Source organism: Zingiber officinale, chromosome 7A, assembly GCF_018446385.1.
Source record: "Zingiber officinale cultivar Zhangliang chromosome 7A, Zo_v1.1, whole genome shotgun sequence".
In the NCBI taxonomy this organism is placed as follows: Eukaryota; Viridiplantae; Streptophyta; class Magnoliopsida; order Zingiberales; family Zingiberaceae; genus Zingiber; species Zingiber officinale.
The window spans coordinates 16,997,257-17,005,218 of NC_055998.1; the positions used below are offsets into that span (position 1 = coordinate 16,997,257).

General features: G+C 44.4%; 1 pseudogene; it reads right to left on the reverse strand.

The window, feature by feature from the left end:
• Positions 1-2,051: 2,051 nt before the first annotated feature.
• LOC122003198 lies at positions 2,052-2,123 on the reverse strand (annotated as a pseudogene).
• Positions 2,124-7,962: the final 5,839 nt, after the last annotated feature.

Genomic DNA, 7,962 nt, shown 5'->3' on the forward strand with positions numbered 1-7,962 from the left:
TGACAGGAAAGATTTTCGGAGCTTGAACGGAGAGTATTGATGCACCGGAACAAACCAGACAACACGATCGTGCGACCCTGCACCGCAGTGTGGCCAAACAGGAGAGGAAGAGCACACGACCGTGCAATCCTGCATGGCCGTGTGACCAAAACAGCAATCAGTCAGCACGGCCGTGCAACCCTGCATGGTCGTGCCACCCCAGGTAGAGAAGGAGACTTGCACGACCGTGCACCCCTGCATGACCGTGCCCCAGGAGACAGAGCACAAGAGCTACACAGACGTGCGACCCTGCATGGTCGTGCAGCCACACACAGAACCGGAGAAGGGCATGGCCGTGCCACCCTTACATGGCCGTGCCACCGTGGCTAAACCCTAAGGCTATATAAGGGTTTTAACCCTTTTTGCCAGGGAGAGGCAAGCCGTCAGGGAGAAAAAGATCTTGGAGCAATTTTACACCGCTTTAGACCACCGTTTAGCGAACTTCCACCACCACATCAACTGCAAAAGCTAAGAGTTGGATCCGAAGGCCACTCTTCGACACCTGATAAGCATATTCCTTCTTACTTGCTGAGAATTGTATGTTTGTCTATACTATGTTTTCGGATATCTCTCTATCATTCATGGAGTAAATCCCTTGTTCTGGGATTAGAGAGTAGTCGTGGTACGGATTGATGTAAAACTCAAATTGTGTTTATACTTGTTGGATGAACTTTCATGCTTTGTTTCAATTGTTAATTGCTTACTTTTGATTGAGAAGAACTTGTCAGCCTCGTAGAGGATTACCTCTAGATCATATACCCGAGGGGCCCTAGTGACAGGGATAACCCGTTCACGGACATCTAGGATAGCTCCTGGAGAGGAAGGAAGATTCTCCCCAAGGGAGCGAGAGACCAGACTTTGCTCTACTCACTATTCTTAATCTACCAGTTAGGGTTATGTCCTCAAGATTTGCCGAGATGCCCTAGTGACAGGGGTAAACCGTGACAGGACTTTTTAGGACATTGCCCCATTCTGGCACTTGAGAATACCTACTTAGCTTCCGGCAATAGCAGGAATAAGGATAGCGAGAGTAAGACAAACCGAGACACATAAATACTACCACGACGAAACTGACCCCCTAGAACTCCTCATCACCAAGTGAATATTTCAACCTTGCAACTCTCAACTCTCTCCCTCGACCTTTCTTTTCCCTTAGCCTGATCAAGATCGTTGGTAGTCTAGCTAACCATAAGTGAGCGATTGCTAGTGCTCATAGCCAGTCCCTGTGGGATCGATATTTTTATTACCGATGATGAATCCGTGTACTTGCGGAAGCGTAACAAGTTTTTGGCGTCGTTGCCTGGGACTGCGTCCGTAACACTAGCTAAGTCATATTAGATTAGACTAGGCTTTGTTTTCTTTATTCTATGCATATAAAAAAAATCTACTATTACTAAAATATTTTCACTCTTCTTCCTTACTGCATTCATTTTTTTTTATTTCTTGCTGTTATATTTTCTATCTTGTTCTCTTTTCTTCTGCATGCGTAGAGCTAACCTTTTAGGACAACTGCTACCATTGGATCCAGAGATTGATAGGACCTTTCTGAGGAGAAGGAATTTACAGAAAGCTTTCCAAGCAGCAAAAGAATCCTCAGGAATGGCCGATAAACTACTGAAAGATTATGCGACACCATATGCACGAGGGGTCCAATCTAGTATCACCCAACCACCCATCGATGCTGACAACTTTGAGATCAAGCTCACAGTAATCTACATGGTCCAGCAAAATCAATTCGGATGGGGGCCACACGAAGACCCAAATCATCATCTAGAGCTGTTTTATGAAATTTGTGGCACGATAAAGGTGAATGAGGTTCCTCCAGAATCGGTGAGACTGCTTCTTTTCGGATTCTCTCTGAAAGGCAGGGCCAAGCAGTGGCTGAATTCTTTACCAGCAGATAGCATATCGTCTTGGGAGTAATGTGAGTAGAAATTCTTAGACAAGTTCTACCCCCCCCCCCCAAGCAAGACTGCCCACATGAGGAACCTAATTGCCAGTTTCAAGCAGATAGACTCAGAATCCCTATTTGAAGCTTGGGACCGGTTCAAGAGCATGCAGAGATAGTGCCCCCATCATGGCTTTGAGAAGTGGTTGGTTCTACACACCTTCTACAATGGAATAAATTATCACACGAAGGTATCATTAGATTCTGCGATAGGAGGAGCACTGATGAAAAAAAGCCTTGATGAAGCTGAGGGGATAATAGAAAATGTGGCATTAAACCATCATCAGTGGGCATCTGAAAGACCTAGCGGTGCTTTCTCAGGAAATCAAATGAAGGCGTCAGGAAATTCGAGGTGGATGCATTCACACTCATATCTGCGAAGTTGGACGTCCTGACTAAGAAATTTGAAGCCATAGGTAGCAACACAGCTAATGCAATAGTCTATGCTTGCGACATCTGTGGAAGTGCGGACAACGCTCAAGATACTTGCCCCCTTGGGCCAATGCAGGCAAGATAAACCAGCTTGAGCAATGCGATGCAATAACAGGCTACAATCAAAGGCAAAATAATCCGTACTCCAACACATACAACCCTGGATGGAGGAACCACCCCAACTTTTCATATCGAAATAATCAGGACCAGGGGACTACACATCAGACCTATCAACCTGGATAGCAAACTCATCAACAGCAGCAACCTATACAGTTATCTAGGATTGAAAAGATGCTTGAGGAAGCTCTCTCGGAGCAAAAGGAGATGAGGAGCGAGATCAAACAACTGACTCAGAGGCTGGAGAACTCAGAAAAACACCAGAAGATGCAAGACAGCCAGATAGCCCAGATAGCTCAGTCTATCTCAAGAGCACAGGGTACATTTCCAGGAAAACCAGATTTAAATCCGGTGGAACATTGCAATCACATTGAGCTGCGGAGTGGACGTACTGTGGGAAACCCTCAAATCATCACTCAGATAGAGCTTGACTCAGAAAAGGAACCCACTCTCCTAATGCCCAATCAGACTCAAAACAGGGATGGAGAAGAGGGTACTAAAAAGATTGGAGAAGCTTGTCAGATTACCACACAGAATCAAATGATCCCGTTTCCTCAGAAGCTTATAGCATCCCAAAAGGATGAAGAGTTTCACCAACTTCTGAAAAAGGTTAAAGAGATTTGCGTTGAGGTACCACTATTAGATGCGTTGCACCAGATGCCGAAGTTTGTAAAATTTTTAAAGGGAATTTTATCCAATAGAAGGCAAAAAGGCGACTTCGAGACCATAGCATTGGCAGAGGGTTGCAGTGCTCTTTTTATGATGAATTCCCCACCAAAACTTTAGGATCCAGGAAATTTCTCCATACCGTGCAAAATTAGCTCTGAACTCATACCGAGATCCTTCTGCGATTTGGGAGCTAGTGTCAGCCTACTCCCGTATTCTCTGTGCAAGAAGTTGGGACTCCAGAGCATTAAACTGACTACTATGGCACTACAGTTAGCTGACCATTCATGTAGATACCCAATGGGTATAGTGGAAGACGTGCCAGTAGAAGTGTGAGGTTGTGTTATCTCCACGGGCTTCATCATTATGGATATGAAGGAGGACCCCAAAATACCGATCATCCTTGGAAGACCATTCCTCGCCACGGCAGGAGCCCTCATTGATGTAAAGAATCACAAGCTATCATTGGAGATTGGTAAAGAAAGAATTGAATTTGATTTGTCCAACCCTTCTAATTGCATCTCCTTTTCCCAGGGAAATCCTAGCAGGATAGACGCACGCGAGGTCAAGGAGCGCACCTTTCGAGAAAGTTCCCCTCCCGCGGATGACAAGAATTATATATGTCCTACGCGAGCAAAGCTAAAGGCGCAGACTGGAACACTAACCCTAGGAGGAGAGCCGTGCTTCCATGGGTTTAGCCCGCACTGACCGGACGGGGTCGAGATAAAGACCTAAAACAAGTGCTTATGGGGAGGCAACCCAAGGATTTTCCCTTTTCATTTTAGTTGATCACTCTGTTATGTGTTTTGTTTCTTTGATAAGTTTAGTCAAGTGTTTTATTTTTTATTATTCCTTTTCAGGATGTGCATGGCCTCCATGAGCTGGCCGTGAGCAGTTCATGGGCGTGGAGGCATCGGAGGAGCCGAAATAACGAAAGACGAGTCATCCCGAGCTAAAAGGAGGTGGTCGTGCAACCTTGCACGACCGTGCATAGCTGACAGAGGAGCAAAAGCCATAGGCCGTGCCACTCGGCACGGCCGTGTGGCCTGAGCCGAGGAGAAAAGGGGGCTGGTCGTGCCATCAGGCACAGCCGTGTGGAGAAACCAAAGGCGAAAGAGATCTGGGTTGTGCCACTCGGCACGACCGTGTGCCCACAGCCGAGAGGAGAAAGGAGGAGGTTGTTCCATTTGGCACGGCCGTGCAGCACCCGACCTAACCTGGTCGTGTCTATAAGACACGGCTGTGCCCAAGCTCGTGCGGTGCCATCACACCTCCAAGAAACCCTAACCTCTACTTCCACCTCCCCTAAAACTCTCTCCCTCCACATCATACCTCAGCCAACCTTAATTTCTCCCTCTAGAGTCCACTTTTCCTTAGATCTACATCTAGATCTAACACATTCCCAAGCCAAAACTTTGGAAAAAGAAGCTAATCCCCTATTCCTCCTCTCCCCTGCTCCTATCCTCAAGGACTTATCTCCACAGAATTCTAAGCTCCTATGTCGCAGATCTTGAAGAGACTTCGTCGAGGAAGTGGTGGATCTGGAGAAGGAGATGCACCGGGAGGTGATAAAGGAAAAGGGAAAGCTTCATCATCTAAAGGAAAAGGGAAGAGTAGCACGCGACGAAGGTAACGAAAATACATTTAATATTGTTTTTAAAAATCAAGATCAAAAAGCTAGATTTGATAACCTTGTTGCTAGGAAAATTGTATGCACGAAATATATGGACACCGCTACTATGGATATGCTAGGAATTAGGGATGATATTGATTGGATGATTAGCTCTTTAGATTATAATGATATAATGTACTGTCATGCACCGACTTACCCTTGTCTAGTCCTTGAATTTTTGAGTTTGCTTGATGTTAAATATTCATCTGAAGAGGACTACATAGGGATCATAACTTTTAGGATGATGAACAAAGAAGTTCGGTGGACTTTTAATGATTTTAATGATTGTTTTGGTTTACCTAATGGAGGTGCTCGAGGATTTGATAGTGGGATTAGATGGAATGAATTTTTGAGGTCGATAACCGGATCGAATGACCCTTATGAACCCTCTAGAGCCAATGCATCCCGCATGCAAAACCCGACCTTTAGATACATGCATCGAGTGATGAACAAAACAATCTTTGGTCGAGGAGATAGTGACGGGGTGATTAAAAAGAGTGAACTCTATTGTCTTTGGGCAATGTTGAAGAAAGATGATTTTAATTTCGGGTTCCATTTCTTGCAAACCTTAGTAAGGGCAGCTAGAGCGTCTTCGGGGACAATTGTGTTTGGTGGATTGATTACTTCAATAGCACATAATTTAGGTTGTGAGCTTGATGGACTAGAGGTTATTCATGGCAATGACAAGATTGACATCGATTCTTGTCTTGCAATGAAGATGATTTGTCGGGATGAGAATGAGTTTGCCTTTTCTAGGGCCTTTGGTTTCCCTCTACCCCTTCTTTATCCCGAGCGCACTTCAGTTCGCAATCCTACAAATTGGGTGATCTCTGATCCAGCCCCCGAGAATGTGCCTCCCATAGTAGAAGAACCCGAGTACCACCAAGAACCCTTGCAATCAGGTTTCCCGCAGCCTTCCAGACATCCGGAACCTCCTAGGCACTCTTTTGCCTATGGCACGGGACCCTCTAGTTTTGATTTTTCTGACTTCCATACCTCCTTAGAATCTCTTCACGAGAAGCACAATGCCCAACAACAGTTGTTGGAGGGTCGCTTCAAGCTTTCTGACGACTAATTTAGGGAGGTGCGAGATCATTTTCAGTTCACTAGAGACTTCCATAGTCAGGTGACGGGGTTCGTACAAGATTATGAGGTGGACCAGGAGAGAATGAGGAACTTTATGGATGATATGGATATCACTCGACAGCAAGTAGACGTTTTGTATCAATATCATCAGCAAATAGACCATCTCCCTGGTTTCCCTAGATTTCCCCCGGGGCCACATCAAGGACCTCCTTATCCCCCACCCCCGCCACGATATTGATTTCATCGAGGCGATGAAAAGTTTAAGTCGGGGGGGGGGGGGGGTGTTGTTGCACAACCTGAGTTTGGTTAAGAGTCTTTTTTTTGTTTTTGCATATGTTATTTGCTTTCTTTTATCTGTTTAGTTTAGTTTTATCTATTTGCATTTTATTTGTTTCTATTTGCACATTATTTGAGAACATCAACCGTCTACTTCTTCGGCCACTTGTCCAATAGCAAAATGTCTAGCATTTTCTTAATTCATGAATGGTCCAGATTATGTTAGTATGTTTAGTGTATCTCCTTTTTCTATCTTTAGTAGTATGAAATAAACTAAGTATTGTACGGAGTTTGGTATAAGTTTTTGGCCTAACCTTAAGGACTTATTTTCACTACACTTAAGCACTTAAGCTTGAATGGTAGACATACTTTTGAAATAGTTATGATTCATCCAAATTGTTTAATACTTGTGTTCCTATGGTGATTCCTTATTTACATTTTGGTTACTGGATAACCTCGGATCATGGAAGCTCATTCGAAAAAATCTAAATCCCAACATATGCATCGCATATGTAATAAGTGCTACTCTATAGCACTATAATAATAATAATAATAATAATAATAATAATAATAATAATAATAATAATAATAATAATAATAAGGGATAAAAAATAGTTGTCGTGAATGGAAACTAACAATTCATCCCTTTGAGATCAAGTTAGGTTACTGCGGAAATGAATGTTACGTTTCTCTTGATTCCGAGAAGTACCCTTTGAAACCTTGTGTAATTTAAGGAAAATGAACCAAGTGTGTGGCAGGTAAGTGTCTATCACCGGGAACATTAGGAACTCAATTGTATGATGACTTAACTAGGATAGAGAATGGAAACTTGAAGAGCTTGAGCTACTTACTGCATCGAGCACAGAGGACTTATGTTTAGGCCATACTTAGGTTACTCCACAGTCATGCTTATCAGTGAAGCTAGATGATAGACTTAGGCGAATGCACTAAGGATTATGAAACACTACAGGAGTTCATGAACATAGTTTGTAGCATTTTGCTTGAGGACAAGCAAAGGTTCAAGTCTGGGGGTGTGATGTGCGCAAATGTTATAACCTTCTATGCATGTTTTAGCACACATTCACTTAACTTATGCACATATATTCTTCACATGATCGCATCTTTTATCTTGTATTCATCATATCTATTATTTTGTTCGGATATCTACTCTTTGTTTGATTTTATATTGACAGGAAAGATTTTTGGAGCTTGAACAGAGAGTATTGATGCACCGGAACCAACCAGACAACACGGTCGTGCGACCCTGCATGGTCATGTGGCCAAACAGGAGAGGAAGAGCACACGGCCGTGCAATCCTGCACGGCCGTGCGACCAAAACAGCAGCCAGTCAGCACATGACCGTGCAACCCTGCACGACCTTGCCACCCTAGGCAGAGAAGGAGACTTGCACGGTCGTGCCCTAGGAGACAGAGCCCAAGGGCTACACAGTCGTGCGACCCTGCACGGCCGTGCATCCACGCATAGAACCGGAGAAGGGCACGACCATGGCACCCTTACATGGTCGTGCCGCCGCGGCCAAACCCTAAGGTTATATAAGGGTTTTAACCCTTTTTGCCAGGGAGAGGCGAGCCATCAGGGAGAAAAAAATCTTGGAGCAATTCTACACCGCTTTGGACCGCCATTCAACGAACTTCAACCACCACATCGACTCCAGAAGCTAAGAGTTGGATCCAAAGGCCACTCTTCGACACCCGATAAGCATATT